This window comes from Hemitrygon akajei, chromosome 22 (assembly GCF_048418815.1).
Source record: "Hemitrygon akajei chromosome 22, sHemAka1.3, whole genome shotgun sequence".
NCBI classification, from domain to species: domain Eukaryota; kingdom Metazoa; phylum Chordata; class Chondrichthyes; order Myliobatiformes; family Dasyatidae; genus Hemitrygon; species Hemitrygon akajei.
In genome coordinates, this window is record NC_133145.1 from 44,114,920 (window position 1) to 44,139,854 (window position 24,935).

A 24,935-nucleotide genomic window follows, 5' to 3' on the forward strand; every position below is an offset into this window, starting at 1 on the left:
TCTCTTAATGTGAACAAAACAAAAGAGATGGTTGTTGACTTCAGGAGGGCACGGAGCGACCACTCCCCGCTGAACATCGACAGCTCCTCGGTGGAGATCGTTAAGAGCACCAAATTTCTTGGTGTTCACCTGACGGAGAATCTCTCCTGGTCCCTCAACACCAGCTCCATAGCAAAGAAAGCCCAGCAGCGTCTCTACTTTCAGCAAAGGCCGAGGAAAGTCCATCTCCCACCCCCCATCCTCATCACATTCTACAGGGGTTGTACTGAGAACATCCTGAGCAGCTGCATCATTGCCTGGTTCGGAAATTGCACCATCTCAGATTGCAAGACCCTGCAGCACATAGTGAGGTCAGCTGAGAAGATCATCGGGGTCTCTCTTCCCGCCATCATGGACATTTACACTACACGCTGCATCCACAAAGCAAACAGCATTATGAAGGACCCCATGCACCCCTCATACAATCTCTTCTCCCACCTGCCATCTGGGAAAAGGCACCGAAGCATTCGGGCTCTCACGACCAGACTATGCAACAGTTTCTTCCCTCAAGCTATCAGACTCCTCAATACTCAGACCCTGGACTGACACCTTACTGCCCTATTGTCTTGTTTATTATTTATTGTAATGCCTGCACTGTTTTGTGCACTTTATGCAGTCCTGGGTAGGTCTGTAGTCTAGTGTAGTTTCTTTTCTGTGTTGTTTTTTACATAGTTCAGTCTAGTTTTTGTTCTGTGTCATATAACACCATGGTCCTGAAAAACGTTGTCTCATTTTTACTGTGTACTGTACCAGCAGTTATAGTTGAAATGACAATAAAAGGTGACTTGACTTGACTTGATCTAGTCCTTTCAACATTTGGTAGGCTTCAATGAGATCCCTCCACATTCTTCTAAATTCCAGTGAGTACAGAGTACTAGCTGCCAGCCGCTCTTCATATGTTAACCCCTTTATTTCTGGAATTATCCTTGTGAACATCTGAACTCTCTACAATCACAATACATCATTTCTGAGATAAGGGGCCCAAAACTGTTGACAATTTCCAAGTGTGGCCTGATTAGTGCCTTACAAAGGCTCAGCATTATCACCTTGTTTTTATATTCTATTCCCCTTGAAATTAATGCCAATGCTACATTTGCCTTCTTTACCACAGAGTCAACCTGTGAATTAACCATCTGGGTGAGTTGTATAAGGACTCCTAAGGCCCTTGGCAACTCTGATGTGTGAATTTTCTCTCCACTTAGTTAATAGTCTGCACTATTGTTCCTTTTAGAAAACTGCATTATCATTCATTTCCCCAACACGGTACTCCATCTGCCTTTTTTGTTGCCCATTCTTCCAATTTGTCTAAGTGCTGCTACAATCACATTGCTACTTCAGCATTACCTACCCCTCTACCTATCTTCACATCATCCACAAATTTTGCAACAAAGCATTCAATTCCACTATCTAAATCATTGACAAACAACGTGAAAAGTAGCGGTCCCAATACTGATCCCTGAGGAACATCACGAGTCACAGGCAGCCAACCAGAAAAGGCCCCCTTTATTCCTTCTCACTACCTCCTGCCTGTCAGGCATTCCTCTATCCATGCCAGTATATTTCCTGTAACACCATAGGATTTTATCTTGTTAAGCAACCTCATATGAGGCATCTTATCAAATGCCATCTGAAAATCTAAGTAAATGACGTCCACTGCCTCTCCTTTGTCCACCCTATTTGTTAGTTCCTCGAAGAACTCTTAACATATTTGTCAGGTAAGATTTCCTTTTACAGAAACCATGCTGATTTTGACTTATTTGATCATTAGTTTCCAAGTACCCCCGAAACCTCATCCTTAGTAATAGACTCCAACACTTCCCTAACCACTGAGGTTAGGCAATTGGCCTGTAATTTCCTTTCTTTTGTCTTCCTCCCTTCTTAAAGGGTGGAGTGACATTGGAGTAACATTTGCAATCTTACAGTCCTCCGGGACCATGCCAGAACCAAGTGATCCTCGAATGATCATGACCAATGCATCCGTCATCTCTTCAACAACCTCATATGAGGCATGAGCATTGGCACAGATTCACAGGGCTAGGTAATCTCCTTCTGTGGAGTAGATCTTAAAAATTATGGATCTGACCAGAGCCAGCTGCTTATCTTCTGATGATGTCACCTGGACCACAAACATGGTTTGCAGCACAAAGAGCCACACAAATTGGTGGTTTTGTTAATAGAGGATTATGTAATTAAAATAATTTGTTGAATGAAAAAGACAACCTGTGAACAGACAAATGCAAATTTTGAGAAGAACACGATTTATATCACAACTTAATAAGATTGGCAATTTATTTCTTTTCTGCTATTACAAACATATGTTAATCAAAAGGGCTTGACTTCAGTGAACTAATATTCACTTCATTTGTATAAGAGCTTTGTATTATTCGATTTAATATTTGAATAGATGTAGACACTCTATGCCCTGGTTGGCATGTAAATATAAAAGATGAATATAATAGCATTTGCAGCTATCTTCTATTAGAATTGCCAAGTGATCCATACTAGTTTTCTCCTGACAGTAACTTCATCATAGAGCTATTGAGCTTCTTATGGTGATAAACTTGAAAGGCCCTGAGCCAAAGTCTATTCCGTGCCCTTGATACTCTTAGTAAGTCTTCCAATTAGTATTAGATGTCAACAAGAAGTTGCTATATCCTTTGTTTTATTGGTAGTGATGTTCTCTAGTCAATTGTGTACCATAAATGTTGCTTGGCATTTATTACCTCAAGCCTAAACTTTTTTCGCAATCTCTCACATGATCAAATCGATTCACCATTATCTGAGGAGATACAAATGAACCTGAACACTCTGCAATTAGATATTCTGAGCTTGACACAACTCTGCAGTCCAACATAGGAATCCATAAAGAGCCCACCATCACAGTTCTGCCAGCAAAAGAACTGAGAACAGCTGGTGCAAATAATCATGAGTCAGTCATTAAGAAGGTTGTGGGGAAATTAAGATCATTTTCAAACAAGCATGGTACACTATCTACAAAACTTTATGTGCACACATTCTGAATGCAAATCATACCCCAAATTTGAAAAAAAAATAGTTCAGAAGAATTTTCAACTATGTTTCTGCTAAGACAAGTATTTCACTAATAACTAAAATGCTCTTTGTATATTGCACAAATTATTGTCCTTCCTACTTTTTTAATTATCTAATTAGACACGCTGTTCTAGTACAATAACATACCATGTCCCACATTGTTCCCATTTCAGCATGCAGCCAATAAATAATCTAATTAAGTCCAAGGATAATTTTAAAAAGGCAAAAAATTAGTTGACAAACACAGTAGTTTCTGCACCATCTAAAGAGGGCTTTGTGCAAAACATCCCAACGTGCCGTGGAATTGGTAAACTGAAGAGATGGATTAAAAAGGAATAAAAACAATGGGTAACAACAAATATATATCAAAGTCAAAGAGAAGTACAGCACAGAAGCAGGCCCTTCAGCCCATCTAGCGCCCTCTTCTTTGTGGTGGCGTGTTGGGGAGGAAGCATTAAGAAGAGGGACGCCTCACGTCTTAATAAGCTGGTAAGGAAGGCGGGCTCTGTCGTGGGCAAAGTACTGGAGAGTTTAACATCGGTAGCTGAGCGAAGGGTGCTGAGTAGGCTACGGTCAATTATGGATAACTCTGAACATCCTCTACATAGCACCATCCAGAGACAGAGAAGCAGTTTCAGCGACAGGTTACTATCGATGCAATGCTCCTCAGACAGGATGAAGAGGTCAATACTCCCCAATGCTATTAGGCTTTACAATTCTACCGCCAGGACTTAAGAACTTTTTAAAAGCTATTATTAATGCTTTTTGAGATAGTGATTTAGATGCATATCATATTTTTTACTGAGTTAAGTATTGTATGTAATTAGTTTTGCTACAACAAGTGTATGGGACATTGGAAAAAAAGTTGAATTTCCCCATGGGGATGAATAAAGTATCTATCTATCTATCTATCTATCTATCTATCTATCTATCTATCTAGTTCATGTCAAAACTATTTAAATTGCCTTCTCCTATCAATCTGCACCAGGACCATAGTCATCCATATCCCTACTATCCATGTACCTATCAAAACTTCTCTTAAATGTTGACATCAAGCTCACATGCACCACTTGTGCTGGCAGCTCACTCCACACTCTCATAACTCTTTGAGTGAAGAGATTTCCCCTCATGTGTCTCTTAAACTTCTCAACTTTCGTTCTTAACCCTTGACCTCTGGTTATAGTACCACCCAATCGCAGCGGAAAAATCCTGCTTGCATTTACCCTATCTATACGGTTCATAATTTTGTATACCTCAATCAACTGTCCTCCCAATCTTCTACATTCTAAAGAATACAGTCCTAACCTATTCATTCTTTCCTTATAACTCAGGCCCTCCAGACCTGACAATACCCTTGTGAAGTTTCTCTGTACTCTTTTAACCTTGTTTACATCTTTCCTGTAGATAGGTGACCAAAACTGCACACAATACTCCAAATTAGGTTTCACCAATGTCTTATACAACTTCAATTACCCATCTCCTGAACTCAATACATTGATTTATGAATGCTAATGTGCCAAAAGCTTTCTTTATGACCCTATCTACCTGTGACGTCACTTCCAACAATTATTCCCAGATCCCTTTGTTCCACCACACTCCTCAGTGCCCGACTGTTCGCTGTGTAAGACCTACCTTTGTTGATCCTAACGAAGTGCAAAACCTCGCAATTACCTGCATTAAATTCCATCTGCCGTTTGTCAGCACTTTTTTCCAGCTGATGCAGATGCCTCTGCAAACAAAGGACCCAGCAGCAATCCTTAGAGCACACTACTAGTCACAGGCCTCCGGTCAGAGAAGCCCCCCTCTACTACCATTCTCTGATGTCTCTCACAAAGCTAATGTCTAATCCAATTTACCGTCTCATCCAGAATGCCAAGTGACTGAATCTTCTTGACCAGCCTCCCACGTGGCACCTTGTCAAATGCCGTACTAAAGCCCACGTAGACAACATCCACTGCCTTGCCTTCATCCACTTTCCTGGTAAATTCCTCTATAAGATTGGTTAGGTATGACCTACCATGAACAAAGCCATGCTGACTATCCTTAATCAGTCCATGTCTATCCAAATACTTAAATATCCAGTCCCTTAGAATACCTTCCAATAACTTTCACACAACTGACATCAGACTCAGCAGCCTGTAATTTCCTGGTTTCTGTTTAGATCCTTTTTTATACAGCGGAACAACATTGGCTATCCTCCAATCCTTTGGTACCTCTCCTGTCACTAAGGATGTTTTAAATACGGTATCTCTGTTAGGGCCCCGGCAATTTCTGTACTTGCCTCCTGTAAGGTCAGAGGGAACACCTTGTCAGACACTGGAGATTTATTCACTCTGATTTCCCTTAGGGTTGCAAACACCTCCTCCTCTGTAATCTGTACAGGGTCCATGAAGTTGATGCTGCTTTGCCTCACTCCTAGGGACTCTGTATCCATCTCTTGAGTAAATACAGATGCAAAGAATTCATTTAAGATCTCCCCCATCTGTTTTGGCTCCACACATGGATTACCACTCTGATCTTCCAGAGGACCAGTTTTGTTCCTTGCAATCCTTTTGCTCTTAACATACCTGTAGAATTCCTCAAGATCCTCCTTCATCTCGTCTGCTAGAGCAACCTCATGGCTTCTTTTAGCCTTCTTGATTTCTTTTTTAAGTGTTCTCTTGCATTTCTTGTACTGCATAAGCACCTCATTTGTTCCTACTTGCCTATACCAGCTACACACCTCCTTTTTTTCTCTTAATCAGGGCCTTTATATCTCTTGCAAATCAAGGTTCCCTAAACTTGTTATCTCTGCCTTTTATTCTGACAGGCACACATAAGCTTTGTCTTCTCAAAATTTGATTTCTGAAGGCCTCCCACTTACCAAGTACACCTTTGCCAGAAAACAGCCTGTCCCAATCCACACTTGCCAGATCATTTCTGACACAATCAAAATTGGGCTTTCTGCAATTTAGACTGTCAACCCATGGACCAGACCTATCTTTCTTCATATTTACCTTGAAGCTCATGATATTGTGTTCACTGGATGCAAAATGTTCACCTATAAAAATTTCTACCACCTGCCGTGTCTCTTTCCTTATTTGCAGATCCAGCATCTCTCTCACTGGGACTTCTACATACAGATGATGGAAACTTTCCTGAACATATTTGGCAAACTCTATCCCATCTAGTCCTTTTACAGTATGGGATTCCTAGTCAATATGTAGAAAGTTAAAATCATCTACAATAACAACTTTATTGTTTCTTGTAACAGTCTGCAATCTCTTTACAGATTTGTTCCTCTAATTCACTAGGATTGTTGGACGTTCTGTAATATAGTCCCATTAATGTGGTCATACCTTTCTTATTTCTCAGTTCCACCCATAAAACCTCACTAGTTGAGTTCTCCAGTCTGTCCTGATGGAGCACTTCCATGACGTTTTCTCTGACTAGTAACACCACTCCTCTTCCTTTAATCTCCTGCTCTTACACATCTAAAACAATGGAACACGAGAATATTGAGCTGCCACTCCTGCCCCTCCTGCAACCAAGTCTCGCTAATGGCTACAACATAATCATTTCAGGTGATGATCCATGCCCTGAGCTCACCTGACTTTTCTACGATACTTTTTGCTTTTAAGTACATGCAGCTCAGGACACAAGTTGCACCTTTTGATCCCCAGCTTTGTCTGAGGTCTTACCAACATCTGCCTCCACTAACTGTTCTGACACTCTGGTTCCAACCCACCTACAACTCTAGCTTAAACTCCAATGTCCAGCATTAACAAACCTTCCCACTGGGATGTTAGTCCCCCTTCAGTTCAGGTGCAAACTGTCCCTTCTGTACAGGTCCCATCTCCTCTGGAAGAGAGCCCAATGATCCAAAAATTTCATGACCTCCCTCCTACGCTAACTCCTTAGCCATATAATAAACTGTATAATCTTCCTAGTACTGGCTTCATTAGCACGTGGCATGGGTGGCAATCCTGAGATCACAGTCCTGGAGGCACTATCCTTTAGCTTATCACCTAACTCCCTGAACTCCCTATGCAGAACCTCTTCACTCATTGCTACCCACATGGACAACGACGTCTGGCTGTTCACCCTCCCACTGAAGAATGCAGGGGACTCGATCTGAGATTTCCCAGACCCTGGCACCTGGGAGGCAGCATTCCATCCAGGAATCTCGTTGTCACCCACAGAGTTACCCGAGCACCTCAGCGTGCCTCTTCTTTCCCCTTCCCCTCCGAATCACAGAGCCAGACTGAGTATCAGAGACCCAACCTCTGTGACTTTCATCTGTTTAGGTCACCCCCACGTCCGCAACAATATTTAAGTGATATACCTGGGTTGTTGGGCACCTGTGATGGGCACAGGGGCACTGGCTGTTTATTTCCTTTCCTCTTCCTGACTGCCACCCAGGTTCCTGGGTCCTGCACAATGGATGTAACTATCTCTAAGTCCTATTTATCACCCCTTCAGCTTCCCGAATGATTCATCCAGCTTCAGCTCCAACTCTTTGATGCAGTTTGTTAGAAGCTGCTGCTGGATGTACTTCTCACAGCTGTAGTCATCAGGAACACTGGAGGTCTCCCTGCCTTTCCTCATCCCCTCATCCCACTATCTTGGTTGGCACCTCTACTATCCTAATTGAGTTGGTATCAAGAATTGAAGGAAAAAATAACTTTACCTAGAGCTCCTCTACCGTCAAGATGAGGCCGCGCGCAGGTCGATGGAGCAATACCTTATCTCCCGCCTGGGTAGCCTCCTACCTGCTGGCATGAACATCCAACTCACAGACCTCCGTTGATACCCCTGTCCCCCCTTACCCCCATCCCTATCTATTATTTCAGTCTGGTTCTCTTTCTCTCTCTTTTGTCCCCCCTCAATATATCTCCCCCCAACCCTACCTTTCTTTCTCTTTTATTTCCCATAATTCTCCACCTTCCCCCTAGCCCATTTCCCTCCAACCTATCACTTCCCAGCTCTCTACTTTATCCCTCCCCCCACTTCTTATCCCCCCTCGACCATCCCATGTTACTTCACTCCTGATGAAAGGTTTCGGCCCGAAACGTCATCACTACCTCCTCCCATAGATGCTGTCTGGCCTGCTGAGTTCTGCCAGCATTTTGTGTTTTTATTTATTTCCAGCATCTGCAGATTCACTCGTGTTTACCTAGAGCTTTTCATTTTTTGCTTTTTCCATTCGCTGAAGTCCCAAGATCAGCACTCAAACTCTATCCACTCAGACAATGGCCGCTACGGTGATGGCCACTGTGCATGACCCTGCTTTCCTTTAATTTGCTCTTGCTAATCAATTCCAAATGCTGACTGGTTGCTGGCCAAAGCTCAATTACGCTGCCACGATCCAAAGCTGCTGATTTCTACTTGGTCACTGGACCGAGTAGTTTTATGTGAAGTTATGTGAAGCATATGGTATATGGAGTTTTTAAATCAGTGATGTATTAAAGGAGAACTTTTGCCAAATCTGTGCTACATTCAGCATATGGTTACAGGGCGAAATAATGGATTTTCTTGTATTTAGACACAAAATGTTCTGCTGTGAACAGACCAGTTCATTATTGACTCGTCTTTAAGAAAAAGGCCAAACAACCAATTTCCCTACACAGAGACATCACCAATACTCTCCAATTACCATTCTCATTTCCAATAAAACCCTAAAAGAAGTTAAGTTTACCCTTAACTGCTCTGACAACAAAACTCACATGTAAGTTTACTGCATTAATAACATATGATTCAGTTTCATGATTTTTGTGCTTGTAACACCACAAGAATGGCTAATCCATCGGTTTGATAAATGACATTGTTTTTGTCCTTATATTTGATTGCAGTTTCCCTATTAATTTCTTTCTCAGTCATGATTTTGCTCAGGAATCAGATATGATAATCTAATCTTAAGCATTATAAGAAATTATTGGAATACCTTTCAAGGTCTGAGCTTCCAACAAAGTGGGTCTTATGCGCACAATGAAATTAATTTCATTTGAAATCAGAGCTGAACTGGTCAGATCTCTTTGCTGTCCTTTAGATTTTGCAATGTACAGTACATATTGGTTGCAAATATAGTGACCGCAGTTCCAGGAACTCATTGTTTGTGCAGCATTTGCAAATTCTTAATAATAGCTGCATCACATTGGAAAAACATTAAAGTTAAATGGAATTTCATGGAGTAGCCATCTGCTGTTACGTGGTCACTGGGTGCATTGAAATTACATTGATTGGTATTTGCTTTAATTTAAATTCCTTGATAGAGAATTATCCAATGCATGGCTCAGAAATACCATGTAGAAAAGAAGAAAGATCTGCTCAGGGATTTTGTTTTTGAGACCTTTTGTGAAATGGCTTTATCACATGGTTGCTGCATGCCTAGAGTTTGGGATGCATTAATAGAGCTTCCTGTGTTTATAATGAAATGAAGGATTTTGTGTTCCTTGCTCATAGTTTGTGAATAAGTTTTCAGAACAGTATCGAGAAGTGAATCACACAAGGAATGCACCTCAGAACCTGGGTCACCACACAACACACTACAGGACCCTTCTGCCCAAAGCAGAAATCATTCTGCCACAGTAAATACCCCTGTATCACATTGAAGATTTTATTTAGAGTTGGTGTAGTTAACTAGCCTACACTAGGATTTGCCTTAAATACTCTGGCTTGACCATGATAGCTTGTAACAGAGAGAGTACATTTGGCGGATGGATAAGGTACCAGTGATAATGCATATGTGGGCATCACAGCCTAGATTCCAATTATTTTGAGTTTCCTTTTCATTTGACCTAGACATCTCTCTGCCAAGCCCACGTGGTAGGTGATGTGCAACAGCCACCCTGTTTAAAGAACTCATACACGAGCAGGTCTGACCATTAAGAACCAGAAAGGAAGCAAGTCATCCTCCACAAGCAGAGACAAGCAAAGGTAAGCGAGGAAAGGACAGGTTGCAGAGAAAACTGCAAGAACATCATATGGCTAAGAATGCAATATCTAATTATGGACAGTGCTGAATAGTGGGGATTAGATTACACAGCCGATGGTAAATGCTTCATACAGATTCAAATTAACAGGATGTTGACACATCAAGATGTAGAACAGCTGAGCAGACAGTTGCCTGGCATGTATGAGTAATGCAGTTTGGCTAAATGAGATGAATTTATTGTGTATGCATTGATCCAAACAACAAACTCTAAAGCACATTTTCCTTCTTTGAAATATGGAAACACAAAAGAGCCTCACAACGAATTCAGAACACATCTAAAATCAACTGTGTATGCAAATGCTTAAGGAGCCATAGTAAAGAGAGGACATGAATACTTCCACGTAGGCGAACAAAAGTAATAATAAATTATGGAATAGATTGCTCAATAAAGTACAGCAAGGGAGAAATGAAAGAAGTTAATGCAATGTAGACAAGAGTTGAGGAGTCGGTTTAGCAATTTTAAATAGACGTAAGGTGTTATTGTCAAAGAGAATTTCATAAAATAGTCAAACTGATTTTTTCATGCTTTGTCAAAGTCTCCGAGGACGCCTTTGTGCATTCATACATTAATGAAATCTCGACTTTGAGTTCAATTGCTTTGCTGTTTGTTATTGATCCTGTTACAATGTAAACTGAACAAACACATTGATGACATGAACAAGACTAGACCTACGGTGTTTGTTAGGTAGGATGTAACTTCAAAAGTACCGTAAATGATCGCCAAATTCCTTTTTTTTTGGCCACTATATTTTCAGCTGTTCAAGGTGCACTGTGAAATGCCACAAAATTATGTTTATTACTTGAGTAAAGGATACAGGAGAATTATAACACTGTTATTTACAATTGTTACATTAATTAGCTTTTTCAAAATATAGTATTCAAAAATTATAGTAATTACAATGGTAAAGAAAGATTATCTAAATAGTCTAACTTACATATATTCAGGAATTTCCAGGTATAAAATGCATTTGAGTTAACCTTGTAGGCCACACGGGAGAAGTGAGTGTGTTCATTACAATCGTTTCCAATGGCACAGGTAATGTATCAGATAGGACTTCTCTAAGTCACTCGCCAACATATCCACTTCTGCCTCAGCTTTGCCTAGTGACATTAACCAGACACAAAATAATAATGTTCTTTAAATATTTTCTATTTCTTCTTAATTCAGTCTATTTCAGTTACAACATTTCCTGGTTGTGGCAGGAACTCAGCTGGTCGCTCTAGGTGTAGCACTTCATCTACCCTAGTGACACGCCTCGGGATACAGTAACACCCACATTTCCAGGTGATCCACAGTCCTGTGGTTCAGTTCCAGAACTGCAATAGTTTCCTTAGAATTAGCACTATGGCGCCTTGTACCTTATTGTCTGAAGGGACTCCTCTTTCTCCGTAGCTGTAATATTGTATTCTGCATTTTGTTATTTTGCATTTTTATCTCTATGGCTACTACCTTGGTGTATTGACGTGGTGAGAAGAAACAAACATTTGCACTCAGTACATGTGACAATAATAAACCAATTACCATGGAAGGATGTGATTAAGCTAGAGAGAGTGCAGAAAGGATGCAAAAGGACGATGCTGGAATTGAAGGGCTTGAGTTATGAAGAGAGACTGGACTGTTTGTCTGGGAGGGGTGATCTTATAAAGGCTTATAAAATCATAAGGATAAGGTGGATGGTCACAATCTTCTTCTGAGGGTAGTGTAAAACTAGAGGTCAAAGGTTTAATGTAAGAGGGGGGGAGATTTAAAGGGTTTCATGAGAGGTAAATTTTTCCACACAAAAGATTATAAGAATAAGATGTCAGGATAAATGAGAGAGATGGGACAGGCGTATGGATTGGAAAAATTTAGAGGAATGTGGGCTCAATGCAGAAAAATAGCCCAGGAAGACAGCTTGTTTGGAATGGACAAGTTGGGCTGTGATACCTGTCTCTGTGTTGTTTAACTCTGTAACTCTACAAAGGCACAATTCAAGACCAAATTACCCCAAATATGCATCTTAAGAAATATGAAGGATTTGTTTTCAAATTGGTTTATGTATGCATAAGTCTTAGTGTTTATGATCATTAACATTACTCACTAACCTGCAGTCTGTGGATGTACTTACACAATGAGCTTACTCCATGAAAAATCCTTAAACTATTAAAAAATTGGCATTTTATTTGGATTATCACAACTATAATCAAGCCTGCCAAAATTATGACATTTTTAGAATTTCAATATGCAGAAGTAAAAATGTATCTAGAAACATTGGTCTGTTTAAGATCTAATCGACTACCAAACTGAAGCATTTTGTTATAAATCTTTCTCAGAGTTTGCTTGTATAATAGAATCCAAAATAAAAATGAAAGTTGCCAATATGGTTTTATAGAAAACCATTAAAACTCAATTTCTTTTCATATATTTGGTCTGTAAAAATTATAGTAGGAAAACAAAAAACGCTATTACAGCACTCAATAGATAATATGATAAATCATAAACACAAAAATATCAAGCATTGTTTAAAACATATGCTATTTTAAGTACTGTATATTTCATTAAGATAGAATGAACAAGTCACTTTTACAACAAAATTGGGCTGTTGATAAACGTTTCCATATTTCCAGTTCTGGGAGGCTGTCATACGGATTAGGAAGAAGAGAAATCGATAAAGAAGGTAGAGTTTTCTTCACAACTGAACTTATCTTTTAGGCAATTGGAGTTGCTTTTCCATCAAAATATTAACCTGCAGGGCTGTTCTGTGAGCTATGTGAAAGAAAACATTCTGTGATCTCTGTCATTCCTATATGATACTTCCTTACAATTTCTTTACATGGAATACAAGTTACTTTGGAAAAAATGCTAAGGAATTTTCTGAGCTTGATTTAAACACCAAACCTCTCTGACTTGGGCATCTACATAAGCTGGAACCATTATTTCTGATTTGAATGCAACACGAACTAAGTCTTTATACGGTGTAATTGTAACGGACCTTTTACTAATAGAGGCTGCCAGGTTGTCCTTAAACATATGGAAGGAGAGCCAACAGCCAAAGAGAAACATTTTGAAGTTCAGGAACCAATCTCCATAGTAATGTGACACAGTGTCAACTGCAATTGAAGTTGGAATGACAATTAAAATCCATGTCAACTGACCATTATGAAATGTGGCACAGATGCCTTAAAGACGCAAAATCAACAAAGTCTGCTAGAGTCAATGAAATCTGAACTGCTACAGATTGATTCTGAGCAGATGAGGTATACTGTGGCAAAGGATACCTAGATAAAAGGATAATTTTAGTCTCTTGTACCCATAATACTATTGATGCTGGCTAAAATCAGATCTCAGAAACAGATCCACAAAGATGCATATAATCTCTAGGAACACTTGGTGGGGTTTAAGAAAGGCAATTAGTGTGGAAAATCCCTGCAGTTAATTGAAAGCTGATGAATATGCATTTTACTGGTCTTGTAAGAAAGTATTCAGTTTTATTATGTGGGAGCACACTGAAAGGTCATGTGGAGCTGGTGTTCAAAATAATGGGCGATTTATTAAGAAAACTGAAATGCACCAGGACACCAGGCAAAGCTGAACTACCTGAGCAGGAACTTGGTAGAGATTTTACATCCTTAGTTGATGAAATAACTAGTAAAAGTACATTTTGATAACAGTATGTTGGCTACAACAGGACTTAATTAAGCAACAGTCCAGGTCCAGATTACAGGACAGATGATTATCTACAGGTCTAACAGCAAGTCCAGTTTTCTGCAATTCAGCATCCCAATGCAAACCTGCTCTTTCTGTTGGTAATGCTCTGATTTGACTGCTGTGCCATAGGTATTTCATTTCAGCAGTTCTGTAAAAGCAGTCTATTCTGCTTTTAGCATGTTTGAGTTTGAACTAAAGATAAAGGGCTATGTTGATCAACTTGGGAATGTTGTGTCAGCCAATCAGGTTGGTGGAATTGGGAGAAGGGTTCCAGAGAATGCTGGGCAGAGAGGTTTTTGTGATGGACACTGGTGCGGGTCGAGGTCTTTTTGCTGGGAGCTGGGAGAGGTCAGGAGGGAAGATGGCTGAGGATGTCGGCCCTGTTGCAGATGAATGGCTTTAAGGAGGACGGACCAATATTCCCGTGGGGGTGCCAGTTTGTTCAAAGTGGATTTAGAGCGACATTCAGAAGGTGACGAGTCTGGATTCACACAGATGGTGGGTCCAGCACACAAGTTAAAGACAACTTCAAGATGAGCTCCAATTTGTGTGCACGTTTGGACTGTGTTAACTGTAGTGGGCCCTTCTTATTGTTTTTCTTTTTTTTTCCCTACTAACTGTTTGATAAAGCTGACATTTGTAAATATACTTCCTTTATAATTGTGTGCAGTGTACTAGCTGTTACTTCTTGCCGACAGCTAATTGCGGGGGGGCTGTACTTACACAGTATTCACCCAGATCAGACATCCCAACTTCCCGAATTTGTTGGGACTCAAACCACAGCAAACCTAGATGTACGGAGTTTGAAAGAGGTGTTTTTTTCTCCGCTGAGTCCAGTGGCTGATAGCGAGCGGCTAACAAGCAGCATCCCTAAAGATACCCGGGAAAAGGGGGCTTCATTGTGTTTGATGGATTGTGCTGCAGCAGTTCATGCAGCAGAAATCTGATCCACCACAAATAATCTAATGGAATAGCAAGACCCATATTTGTTCATTAATGGAGAAATCCTGTGCATGACTTTGTTTAACATGGGGGCTGATGCATGGGCAGCTACCACACAGTCCTTGACAGATTGGAGTTAGGGTCCAGTGGCATGGAACGCAAGATGACTGGGGACCCTTCACTGCAGCAGCCTTCCTCTGCCTTCTCTGCTGTTGTGATGTATAGCCAGCTCCACTGCTGAAGCCTTGGTTGGATTGTTCTTTGTCTGGAACCTCCTCTTTGACCTTACAGCCACAGATGACACTAAGAGCTAAGCTTGAGAAAGCATTCCTCTGGATCTCAAAAACTCACAAGCTTCTTCACCATGAAAAGGTGATGATCCTCAGAGACTGTATGGTGTTAGAGGAGAGGCTGTACCCAGATAATACTTAGCACAGAATCCTGGGACCAGCACTAGACATCCTTGGCATGGCTGCAGCCAGTGGAAAGGGCAAGAGTGCCTGGACAAACACAATGTTCAAGGGCCAGCTTCCCTGAGAGATGACTGCGCTGGAAACAAACAAAGAAAATGGCACAACTCCATCTCCAGAGAAACAGCAAATCAAGTGAAATGAGCAAGTAATTGTCTATTTCCTTCATTAAATCAAATGAAAGATAATTAATTAAGGGAGTGAAACCTGGAATGAGGAATTCAATATTACATCACTTAGAGTGGGGGAAAAAAACAAAAAGGTAAAGAAATATTGAAATTATAAAAAGGGTACAAAGAAAAAACATCTTTTTAAAAACATCCTACAAATAAAAAGCAGAATAATGAGATACTACACAGTAATAGTTACTTTCCAGAGCCTGCAAGGTTAAATAATAATATTCTGTTGCACGTTTGCTTCATATCTACTATGTAAGTAAAGGGACATTACAATATGCACTGCATTTGAATGCAGAGCCAGGAGGTGAGATGCTGTTATTTGCATAGCTAACAACAAACCAGACAGGAACTTATTGATTTCCACATTTAATCACATTTCTACACCCACCAGAAATTGCTGTAGAATTTGCACATTAAAAAACATATTACCCCTGCCATTATTTTGACAAACGTTCTTCTGCCAGGATTACAATTTTATCTCAATCCCCACGCAACAACCAAGAAATTAAAGATCTTTTCCTTGCAATTTGAGGGCCCACGCTCTCAGGTTATTTCCTCGTACCAATCTTTATTCCACCCATGGGTAATCATTTGAAACTGCAACTAACACATAAAGGTAGCAGTGATGTCTGAGATGAAGAGGCAGAGACAGTGATTGATCTGCTCAGAGCCAAGAAATGAAAGTGAAGATAGAACACCCAACACAAATGCACAGAAAATTTCAAGGATATTTACTTGTTGCTGGGCAGCAGATCCCTTATTCCTTCCAGTGGCTGGAATTTGAATAACACTCTCACCGTAACGCCATAGAAAGGCTTTGTACTATTGTTAACCTCATAATAAGCTTTAATTTATTATTACACCATTTTCAACTCCTTTTCCCTGTTCCACAGAGATTGTAACAACCAAATTTTAATAGTGATTGTGAGATGAGTTTAGAAAGTAAAGAAAATGTTAATCACAATATAAACGAGGTCATTTTATTCAGTCCTATCTTTTCACTCCATTGACTTACATTGCTCGTTGTTTAATTGTACAATCTATCAACCACTTTGCAACACGAGAAACTGTTTTACACTGGGCGATTAAAATTCTATCAAAAATTGTTCGTATTTCAGCTGGATAGGTCGAATGTAGTTAAAGAGCCTTGGTTAGTCATTTCTTATTTTCTAACAAACATGAATCATACCTCCCTCAGCAGTGTCAGTTTTACACATCACTGAAATAACCTGCATTACAAATCAGTGGCAAATGGTGTAATTTTTCATTCAGCCAGTGTAATAAAAGGAGAAACCCAAACACCAAGTGGACCCATGATTTGATAACTGCTGCCCTGACCTTCCCGAACCCGTAAGCATTGGGTGAATAAGCAAGTTTGCACAAACTCTCTTTGAAGCTAAGGACCTGTTACATTATTTTTCAGTTATTCATTGTCTCCTTATTCTTTTGCTAATGTACTTCATAGGAAAACACTCTTGGTTATTGTCAAAGATCACGTTTTCAAGCCAGTACTATATCTTCTTTCTTCTAAGCCCTAAGAATGATTTTTGACAATACATGTAAGTTACCATCCATAGAGTCACAGCTCAGGGACAAACCGAACTGTTTTGTTCAGGAGTTCCCAACCTGGGGTCCACAGACCCCTCCTTTAATGGTTTTGGTCCATGGCATACAAAAGGTTGGGAACCCCTGCAGTTTTTAATGGCCAGTTTGAGAGGCCTGCCCTGGCTCAATCACATGGTCAGAGGAGAGGCAGAAAGTGGTCACCCAGGGGATCAACTCTTCCCTTGACACAGCTGTGATGAAACGTCATCAACTTGAATTGTGGTTTTACTTCAGATGTCCAACATCTGCAGTATTTTGCTTTTGGATCATTGTCTGATGTCACGGCTTAAAAATATATTTTTCAGAAAGGTCGTTATGTTGTTGTGCATTGCATCTTAGTACAGACTAGATGATGTGATAATTTCAAAGTCCACTGACTGGTCCTGGAACACAGAAAATTTCATGATCTTTTATGTTGCGTCTCTGGAGATCCTGTGCTCAAATTGACAAGAGATGGTTTTGTTCATTGTTCATTCTTGCTAATGCAAGAATGCCAGGAATAGGAGCAGGGATAATACTGACCCACACACCTGCTCCATCATTTAAAAGCGTCATAGGTAATCCAATCTTGGCCTCAGTTCCACTTTATTGTCTCTAGCCCATGACACTCCGTGTCCCTATAGACCAAAACTCTGTCTATCTTACCCTTCAATAAATGCAATGACACAGGAACACTGCTGTCAGCGACACATCCTTCAACTAGAGTCTGCTCTTTCAGCCTCAGTCACGTTAGGTACACTTTGAATCATAGGTTATGCATTTAAATCCCACTTCAGGGACTCAAGCACAAAAATCAGACCTGATGATTCAATGCAGCACCAAGGGGGTGTTACGCTTTCTGACACGCTGTCATTCAGCTCTGATTAAACTGAAGTCTGAATTGTTCACAAGGTAAATGTAAACGATCCCATATCAACATTTTAAAGCAGGGCGGGAGAGTATTTTGACCAATAATTATAGTTCAATCTGAGTCACTAAATTAGATTATCTGGTCATTATCATTTGATACTTGCCAATTGGTGGCCATGTGTCTAAAAATTAGCATTTCAGAAGGTACTTCTTGGCCGCAAGCAGTTTTAAGATCATGAAAGGTGCTACATAAACACATACGTGCCTTTGTCAGATTGGATAGCACATCATTAAGGAGAACTCCTCTCAGTTCTGATGACACACCACATAGGATTCAGTATGATGAGAATGCACCAAACCACTGAAACGGAGTTGATCGCTGAAGCACCAAACCCTGACTGTTCAAGTTCAAGCTCGTTGTCATTCAAATGTGCACATGTGTACATCCAAATGAAACTTTGTTCCTCTGTGGCCAAGGTGCAAAACCCAGTCACACACAGCTGTATACAGACAGTCACAAAATGACATTGGCCAAAGTCCCTGAGTGGCGTGGCCCGAAGATTGACAGGTTGACATAAAGTGTGAGGAGCACGTTTATGTAATTCCCTATAATGTTACTGGCACTATTACAATAAAACACTCAGTAGTATAAAAATGTGAAACAGCAGCAATAAAAGATGAAAAGTGAGATGTGAGCTGGTGGGGGTGTTTGGAAACAAGCTTGAGCATTCCTTCAAGACAGCGTAGGACTCAGCATTGACTAGGGAGCCTGCAACTGTTACTGTGATGCCACTGACTGTGGGAATGAAGGCCGACCTCAGTCTCAGAGCTCATGAAGATATCCAGCGGTTAGCTACCTCACTTGCACGTAACACTGAAGGACATTGTTGTAAGCACAAGTCTTTTGTTGGGATCACAAGTGAACAAGCTTTAGCATCATTAAAATAAGGCACCTCACTAAAGAAATCATCCATGGGAGAATATCTTCTGGAATATGAACCTTGCTACTTGTGTTAATGATTTCTCACTCTTACTCAGTGTTCAGCTTCTCATCATGTCCAATGCTGAGTCTCTCAGCTGGAACAGTTCTGCACTACAGTAAATTTGTTAATAGCTTAAGCTTGACAATCAAAGTGCTAATGCAATGCATATTGTTGTCAAATGAATTTGGAAAGACATTTCTGAAATAAGTGGTTGCAAAGAAAGAGTGCTTTCAATTCATTCCGGAAAATAAATAAATCATAATTTTCTTAGCTGCAGTTAAGTTGATAAAAAAATATTTCCTCAGTCTAGACAGATGCATAAATAAATTAGATGCATTACTACATTTCACTATACATCATCACGCTGCCTTGTATATCCTTAGCACACTGGAGCAGTCCTCAACCCCTCTCTCATGCAATTACCTGTTGAACTCAAGTAAGTTTGTACAAATGATTACTTTAAGGCCATTGCAAGATTGTGCCTGCAAGGTCGAGCAATATGTTAAAGAACTGTTTAGAAATTAAAAGTTCTATGAATGTATCAGGAAATATTTCATATACATATATATATATATATTTGATCACAAATCAAATTGCAAATTTTTACAGCTATGCACTATCAAGTCTTCAGGTCATGATGAACTTCATCCTAGGTTCTTATTGGGTTGGTTTTAATTTGCCCGTAGTTCCCTTAGGGAAGGCTTCTTTGGAATTGGAAAATAGCAAATATAATTTTTCCCCAAAAGGAAAGGTATCAGAAAACAAGAAATTACAGACTAGTTATCTTAACATCTGAGAGGAAAATTACTGTAATTATTATTTAATTATTGTCATTATCATTATTAAAAACATTATGGAAGAGTGATGAGAAAAAAGTCAAGGAATTTGAGCAAGTACAATATGGATTTTGAAAGAGAAATCGTGTTTGATCAACCTTTTGAAGTTCTTTGAAGAAGTAACGTACTGCACCTAAAGGGAAACAACTAGATATATCATTTTCAAATTTTCAATCATTAGATAAGGTTCACCATCAAACGATTTTGTGAAAAATAGAAATACCCAGTATAAGAATGAATAAACTCTTCTCAGGCTTCCAGCCAGGTACAGGTACTGATTTTAACTGACATTTTGATGACAAACTCTGCCATCTTCATCAGGGATGATGCCTGGGCATGTCTAGTCTGGTGGTATGTATACCCCTATTGTCACTCCCTCCTGATTGGTTAGTCCTCATCCAAACAGGTTCCTGCTGTCCCACCTTGTTTACAATTGAATTCCAGTTCTTATGTAGAATGCCTTCATCTTTGTTAAAATTCTTTTCTTCTACTTTCATTTCAATGGCTTCCTTCACCAAATGGTCCCAAAAGCCATTGGTGCGGCACAGTAGTATCATGATGTCGAAGTCAATCCTGTGGCTATTGCGAATGCAATGCTCCACTACCGCTGATTTCTCCAAGTAACCAAACGGATACACCTCCTGTGCTCCTTGATGCGGGTTTCCGCCGTCTGGCTGAATTACACTGCTCTGCATTAACAGGGAATCCTGTAAACGCCAGCCATTCCGAGTCCCAGCTCATCTTTGACCCACATAAGCTGAGATTTGAACTTCCTTACGGGTTTGTGGATGGTATTAATCTGGTATTTCTTCAGGATCCTGGTGATCCTTCCAGAGACCATGGAAACATAGGAAAGACAGGCAGTAGCGATGGGTTCCTCCTCATTGTTAGGTTTCCTGCTTTATCCATCAGCCCTTTTAAGGGCCTGATTGATTGCTTTCACCTTGTAATCATTCTGTAGAAACATTTGCTTAATTGTGTTATTCCCTTGTGGAGACTAACTGGGTCTGAAATAGCTTTCACACGGTGAATCAAAGTAGAAAGAACCAATTTACATTGGAAGGCATGATGGTGGTTGTTATTGTTGAGGTACAAGTCCATGTGAGTGGGTTTCCAATAGGCACCATATGCAAGGCTACTGTCCAGTTTCTAATGTATTAGAATGTCCAGGAATGGGAGGAACCATTTTTCTCCATCTCCATCATAAATTGAATGTTTGGATGTTTACTGTTCAGATGATCGTGGAACTGTTGGAGTGCCTGGAGTCCATGAGGCCAGACTACGAAGTTATCGTTGACATATCTGAAGAAGCATTTGGAGTGTTAGAGTGATGAACTCAGAGCCCTCTCCTCGAAGTCTTCCATGTAGAAATAAACAATAGCCAGCAACAAGGGCAATTCCATAGCCACTCTATCCCTTTGTTCATAGTAGTTCCCCTTATAGAGAAAGTACATTGATGTAAGAGTGTGTTCAAAAAGGTCAATGGTACCATTATCAAACCTTGATCGTAGGAGGACCAAGCGGTCCTTAATGGGAACTCTCATGAATTGGGACACCACATTGAAACTGACCATTATGTCCTCCAGGGTCAGCTGGATGTTGGTTATCATTTTTACAAAGTCGGTCAAATTCACAATGTGATGCTCTGAGCCCCCATCAAAAAGGAAGGCAGCACGATCGTTAAATGCTTAGCAAGCAGGTAAGTCGGAGAATCTATCACACCTGGTATAAGAAGTAAAATAATAGATGCAGAATGAAGACTTGCTGGTTAACAAGAAATGGAGAGGAGACATAAATGGGCGTTCATGCATTTGGCAAGTTGTAATGAATGGCAGATGATAGTGATCAGTGCTGGGGTGTCAATATTTTACAATTTACATAAATACCTTTGACAAAGGTGCCAAAGGTGTGCTTGCTACATTTGCTGATCACACAAAGATATGTAGAAAAGATGTAAAGAGGGTGTAAGGAGGCTACAAAGCAATCTGACTAGGTAAAATAAGTGGGGATAGATTTGTTAAAAAGACTCTTAATATGAGAACATGTGGAATTGTCCATTTGGGCATGGAAAATTAATTATGAAACTAATGATGCAAATGCTAAAAGGTTATAGAGCCTTTGGATCCATGGGGATCTAGATGTCCTAATGGATACTTGTGAAAGGCTACTAAATAGATGTTGCATGTAATTAGGAAGGCAAACAGAATGGTTTTGTTTATTGCTAGAAGAATTGAATACAAAAGTAGGTTATGCTTCAGCTATTTTCAGATACAAGTACTGTGAACCATAATCACTCTTATTTAAGAAAGGGTATTACTACATTGGAAGCTGTTCAGAGAAAGTTGAGAAGACTAATGTCTGAAGCTGCAGGTTGTCTTACGAGGAAAGGATGGGTGAGCTTGGCAGAAATATGCTAGAGTGTAGAACAATGAAGGACATGCTCCCAATTGGTCTTGACAGAGTGGATGTGGAAATAATCTAGAACTAGGGACCACTGTTTAAAAGCAAGAGGCTTTTAAGACATGTGAGGCCATTTCTTTTTCTGTCCAGAGAAAAGTCTTTGGAAGTCCCTTCAAAACAGGGTGGTGGATATGTAAGTACTTATCAGGAATATATCCACCTCTGCCTTTGGGTAGCTACATTTGAGATACACAAGTGAGCAAAAGGTTTCCAAATGGAGACAGAAATAAGAATAGAGGTCACAATCCAATTCACCCATGATATAATTAAACTTTTAAGTTAGCTCAGGAGACCAATGGGTCTGTTTTAGCTTGAAATTCTGAAACACAGCTATTAGTTCCTGAATCTTTTGTTTTAACCAACATAGGATTTTTTGAAATCTAAAAAATTTAGAAACTATTTTGATTTTTAAGAAGCAAAGAAATAGGAAGCTACAACTGGTCAGTCCTTTTTAATAGTTAAAATTAACCCGAGAGGCTTTAGCAGCTATGATGCATTTAAAAAAGGATCCTATCAGAAGGATTCACAGAATTTCCATGTGTATGACTCTTCATTTTATGCATTACAGCCACATTAAAATGTTAGGATGATTCTTTTGTATATAAATCCAGAAACTAAATATGAACCTGAATGAACCCTGAATTCATAAAGTCATTATAGTGTGAGCTCAATCGAAAAAGATGCTGCTTGCTTAATGGCATTAAATAATTAGGGAAATAAACAGCTGACCCAAACTACATCCGCCACCCTGCATTCATCTCTCTGCACCTACTTGCTGTAACCTCTACCACATACAAGGATGATGGTTCATGAAAAATTCGCCCCAAAGATTTAATGATCTTTGTCACATCCAGGCACCAAAGTATTACAATTCTTGAAATGTTGTCCAAAACCAGATTGGCTTGTTGCAGTATGATCAATCATAGTTAAATCCTAGCACTTTGGCCAAATTTAAAACTTCTTGATTTTCATGTGCAATAGATGGCGATGGTAAGTGGCAGGAGATCAAGCTCCAGTCTTCTGTGTCATCCCAAAGGACCAAACAATATTTCTGAAAATGCACTCTCCACTGAAATGGCAATGATCAGAAAATGCTCCTTCATTCTATATTAACAAGTCTTAAGTCTAAATTTACATCCAGTTAAAACTATCACAAAAGGTTAGTCTGTAATATTTTATGAACTAGATGGTTGGGAGTGCAAACATCAATATGCAACAGATCTGAGCAGGGTTTGTTCAAAATGGATTACTATGAAATGATTACGCTGGTTTGAGGGTTTCACCCTGTCACTGCCGCTTAGTCAACTTTTTGAACAGGAATATATTGCTTTAAAGTTAATGGAAAGACCTGCTTGAGTTCTCATAGTCATAGAGCATGACAGCGCAAAAAGAGGCCCTTCGGTCCATCTTGTCCATGCCGATCTGTTATTCTACCTAATCCCATCGACCTGCACCTGCACCATAGTCTTCCAGATCCCTCCAGTGCATATTTATCCAAATATCTCTTAAATGTTGCAGCTGAACCCGGAATCCACCACTTCCACTGGTGGCTCGTTCCACACTTGCTCTGCCCTCTCCGAGTGAAGTTGTTCCCACTCAGGTTCCCCTGAACTATTTCACCTTTCTCTCTTAAACTATGACCTCTCATTCTAGTCGCACCCAACCTCAGCTGAAAAAAGCCTGCTGGCATTTAGCCTGCTCTGATGTTCGAGAGGATCAATGTCGTCACTTGCTATCCTTTTGCTCATAATATATTTGTAGAAGCCCGTGGGATTCTCCTTCACTTCATCTGCCAAAGCAACCGCGTGTTTTCTTTTAGCCCTCTTTACTTCCCTCTTAAGTGTTCCCTTGCATTTCTTATACTCCTCGAGCACCTCAGTGGTCTTGCTGCATCTCCATGAACACACTTGACAAACTCTAACCCATCCAGTTCTTTCACAGTATGGGAGTCCGAGTCAATATGTGGAAAGTTAAAATCACCTTCTGTCGCATTTTTCTTGTAAGTGTCTGCTACCTCCCTACAAATTTGCTCCTCAAAATCCCACGGATTATTGGAAAGTCAGAACCAGAATCAGATTAGAATCAGGTGTATTATCACTGAATTGTGATCAATTGTGAAATGTAATGTTTTGAGGCTGCACTCAGCGCAATACAAAAAACAATGTGGTCATCCCTTTCTTATTCCTCAGTTCCACCCTCAGTGGACAAACCCTCCAGTGTGTTCTCTCAGAGCACTGCCACGACACTTTCTCTGATAACTAATGCCACCCCTCCCCCTCTATCATGCCTAAAACAATGGAACCCCAGAACTTTGAGCTGCCAGTCCTGCCCCTCCTGCAATCAAGTCTTACTAATGGCTCCACATGCTGATCCACGTGCCAAGCTCATCCACCTACAATACTCCTTGCATTGAAATAGGCACAGCTCTGAGCATTAGTCCCACCGTGCTCAACCTGTTGGTTATTGGTTTACAGTAGAAAGAAGCCAGAGGTCCATGAGCCAGTCCTCATTCGGGATCAGAGGTGGAGAGGGCCAATAGTTTTAAATTCCTTGGCGTTATCAGATCAGAGGATCTGTCCTTGGACCAGCACATTAGTGCCATCACAAACAAGGCACAACAGTGCCACCACTTTCTTAGAAGCTTATGTAGATTTGACACGTCACCAAAATCTTCTTTAGGTGCACAGTGGAGAGTATCCTAACTGGTTTGCATCACAGCCTGGTATGGAAACACCAATGCTCAGGAATGGAAAGAGCTACAAATAAAAATGGTAGCTACAGCCCAGTTCATCCCAGGAAAAGCCCTCCTCACCATGGCCACTCCATTGAAACCTGAGAATCCAAACGCTCTCAAGTGCTA